Source organism: Rhagoletis zephyria, unplaced genomic scaffold (assembly GCF_001687245.7).
Source record: "Rhagoletis zephyria isolate East Lansing unplaced genomic scaffold, Rhagoletis_zephyria_1.1 Rzeph_scaffold_01267, whole genome shotgun sequence".
In the NCBI taxonomy this organism is placed as follows: Eukaryota; Metazoa; Arthropoda; class Insecta; order Diptera; family Tephritidae; genus Rhagoletis; species Rhagoletis zephyria.
Window position 1 is genome coordinate 36476 of NW_016158351.1, and position 4292 is coordinate 40767.

Below are 4292 nucleotides of genomic sequence, written 5' to 3' on the forward strand. Positions count from 1 at the left end.
TATAAGGGGAGAGTTCAGCCAGCACGAGGAAGGTTCTGGACTGTTCAAAATGCTATTTTGGTGGTTTTAGTCGCCCGAAAGTATTGATATCCGTTCGAGGCAGCGCGTTTACATATACGTAGATAGATAGAGACATAGTGTTTGCGTTAGACAATAGGATTAATCGTGGTATAGGTACAACTCTAAGCGATATATGGATAAAGGAAATTAGGACACCAAAAAAGAGAATACCAATCAAAATATCGCGGCAATAAATCTGGGCATAAGAAAGAATACGATGAGAGTCAAACAAACCTCTAACGTTAGGCTAAAGTCAAAAAAGAAGCACTTTGGCTAGATATGTTTAAAGAGCATAAGACACATGACACACATAGAAATCCAACAGCACGCATCCCGAATCTAAACAACCTTTTAATGAAATAAAAACTGTTTTAGGCAGGAAATGGAAAGGCATAGGAACTAGTGTATTAGATCAGATATGGTATGACATGATTCAGTCGTTACCTCGCCAAGATTAAGCAGCTCAATATCTGCTCTTAATGACAACTTTCTTGCCAACGCAAAGCCAGTACATCGGAGATTAACACAGCGAATAACATAGCTCTTAGAACAGAACTTCTACCAAGTGCATATAAGTTAACATAGCGCACTAGAACACTAGAAAAACTAAAACGAATCCTTTAGAAGAACATTTAGCTGAAAACTGGAAGCGTAATGCAAAAAGAAATATTATTATGAACCCGAGAATCGCCGTATCCACCCGCCGGAACAAAGGATTTATAAAAATTACTTTGGCATGAAACTGTAGGTAGAGTGCTCCATAGAATTAAGAATGGTATAGAATAAATTACTCACCGAAAAAGAATATTGAAGCAAAGCGACTCGACATGGACGAAAATACCATTCGCCCTTTAATGAGTGCCGCTGTTCGGGCGGTAAGAGAACAGACAAGACGGGAGTTTCAATCAACAGTGAACGCATTCACAGCTAGGCTCACACAGATAAAGTGACGGTCGATTCGACAGTCAAGTAGGATGAATCTCTGGATGTAATGAAGACCTTGCCAGAATCCACTGGTGCCCAGTCGCGATACGTATCGTTGCATTAGGCAGCTCATATTGCCTATACAATTTTCGGATCCGCGCAAATCCAAACATTGTCAGGACATGGCTAAAAGAAGGAACAAAGTAGTGGGTTCTGTCGCTTATATTATGTCTTCCTTAAACACGATATAAAACTCCAAAGCTATTTTAGCAAGACAAGCAGCCGGTAACATACTAGAGCAGGGTGTGTCTACTCTTCGTCCAGGAAATAACTGAATTCTAAGACGAAGTGGAGAAAAAAGTAATCAAAACAAGGATGTCTTGGAATCGTTAGATGCGAAGTACCGCCAGGAAGTGTTCCTATCCAGACTGATTCCCACACTCCACGATAATTTAAATATTTTCGCGAAGACTGTAGGATGGCTTATAAAGGCCTCAAATGTAAAGAAAGTAACCATCAATCAGTTAATACGCTCTAAAGACTACAGAAAAAACATGGCCATGGGCTCGGTTGTTCACTGATGGGGCTTTTCAAAAGATATCTACTAGAGCTGATCCGACGTATGCTGGGATAATGATGGGAGTAACCATAGATGGAGATTGTCTAAGTGATCTGTGGAACATACCTCAATTCCAAGCTGTTATGGGACAACAGACCAAAACATACTGTTGCAATTACGCTTTGGCAATATGTGATGATCTTCTTCGTGGAGACGGAAGCACTGCATCGATATATCGTCTGATATATTATTCAATTAAAAAAAATCATTTTCTTTCTTGTTTGAAAGCTGGTTTATTAATTATCAAAAATTTTCTTTTTAACAACAAGCAAATTCATAGAACCATAAACTGAAAATCAAGAATTTAAACAAGTATAAAAACATACAAGTAAAATACCCTACAAAGACCACCAGCCATGACATCAGCCTTAGCAGTCGCACAGGAGCTAGAATCCAATTGGGTGCGCTCCTTTTTTGCACAAAGATTTTCCGAGAACAAATTGCCAGGCTATAGTTTGCAAACACGCAGTCTTAATAAAATGTCTTCTGTAAGAAACTGTGTACCATTTCTTACACAACCAAGCGAACCACCGCCGCAACAACCATCTGCTATGGATGTGGACCCGAGCCTATCTAGATTCCGGGCCGACCAACCATCTTCCCACACCGCAAGTAACTTCGTCGCAATCTACTTCTTCTAACCCGCCGAGATTTTTGTTCAGGTAGCGCAGCCTTTGGGAATCAATACCCAAAGGGCTTCGATAGGCAGCTAGCGAAAGGGCAACGTGATAGCGATCAACTTTGATGAACTTGCCACCACGCTTAGCCGCAAAAACGTCAACTCTGCTGGAGGCACCGACAACATCATCTACAAAATGCTGTAGGCGCTCCCCATACTAGACCTCAACAACATCCGCACAGCCCTTAATAACTCCTTTCTAAAGGTTAGCCCGAAACGCCAGTCAGTGTATTATTCAGACATCATTGTCTGCCTGACATTCATTCAGGGCCATGCTGACCACTATCACCTATCCTGTCCGTAACCAATAGCTGCACTCGTCCGATCTGCTGATGCAGCACACTCACAACAGGTAGCGGACCAGAACCGACTAACAGTATACCTGATGGTAGACCAACGGCGACTGCAAAGAACAACGACGATGACAGTAAACGGCTTTAGGCTAAGTGGGTTGATGTAAGGTTTTTAGAGTTTAGTGATAGACAGAATTCAAGAATAAACACTACTCCAGGATAAAATGAAATGCAAGAAAAGAACCCTTACTACAAAGGGTAGTTGGCGAAATCTTCGGAAGAGGAAACAACTTCCCAAGGACTCATCATGAACACCAAGGATTTAATAAATATATTGGGAATATTGTGAGTAATCACTAAATAAATTAAAGTGAAGATACGGTGGTTTTGTAAATTAATACTAGAAAATTAAAGTATCTAGCGATATTATAAAAAAGTTGTGACTGATTGATTGATTGATTCGAGATTAGAAAAGATTCCAAGAATAAATACCTCAGGGTCGCGGCTGCAGATTCTTAGTTCATGAGTGATTCATAAAATAAAGCACCAACAGGCAAACGCCCGTACAAAATCACTTTTAAACCTCCTCCATAAAGCTAGGCATGTTAGGCCTAAGAGAAGCAGAAATTATGGCTAATGCTGTCTATAGCATTCCCATCACCACTGTTAGGTGTATCACGCAACGGGCTAGTGAGAACAATACGTTCGCTCCCAACACGGCCATCAAGATCGGCGTCTCTGGCAAAGAATATCCCTAATCCCTCCCCCACCCCCTCAAACAGTCCCTAAATTGCGGAAGGGTAGGCCACACACAGTTTTCATGCAAGTCAAAAAAAAGGTGTACAAAATATGGGCTGGACAAATTTGGAAGGGGAACAAACCATTAGCTATGTCAAGGCCATCAAGAAAATGTCTAGACGAGAGACAACGCAAACATATTGGGAATAGGAGTCTATTTGACCTGTTAGCAAATGAAAAAGCCAGTTGAGTCAGACAAAAATACAAAACTTGTGGGATATTAACACCAACAAGAGATTCACCAGAGTGTAATACAGTACTGTGGTCAGTAGATTTAGACATGAGCCTACCAAAACATCTAGCCCGCCAACAAGAAGTGTGGAAGTACGGGTGGGACACGAATCCCAATCCGTCCTTATTAAGTCCGAACTTCTAAACAAAAAGGATCTTAGCTTGAAAAATTACAAACAGAAATGTTTAAAGTCGTTCAGTGCATCTGAATCAATCAGGAGCTATTTATGTAGGTGGCTCATTAGGTAAAATTTCGAAGTTAGAAGAGCAGTAAGACTCGTGGTAAGATACGAGAAGTTGCATTAGCAATTATTTAGTGGTGGTGGTACTGGCAAAACGCGGTTAATTGTATTAACTGATTTGTGAACTAAGCACATAGTTATCCTTTGCATACTATCTATCCGACTAGGAAATAATGTGAAAAAATTTCTTCCATTTGCAAAAACTTGCAAGTAATAATCAAAGTCTAAATGACGTTAAAATCGACACACCAGAGATGGAAAATTATAGGAAAACAGAAATTGTACCCGGGAGCCAATGTAAAGAGCCTCTCGATACTGCAAAATCCTTAGCAGACTGTAATAATTGAACATACTTCTTTTAAAGTGTCAAGTGTGACTTAGCCTTAAGTATAATATTGCTTGTCATGTAAACCTACCATAATCATAAGAGCCAAAAATGTTATCGG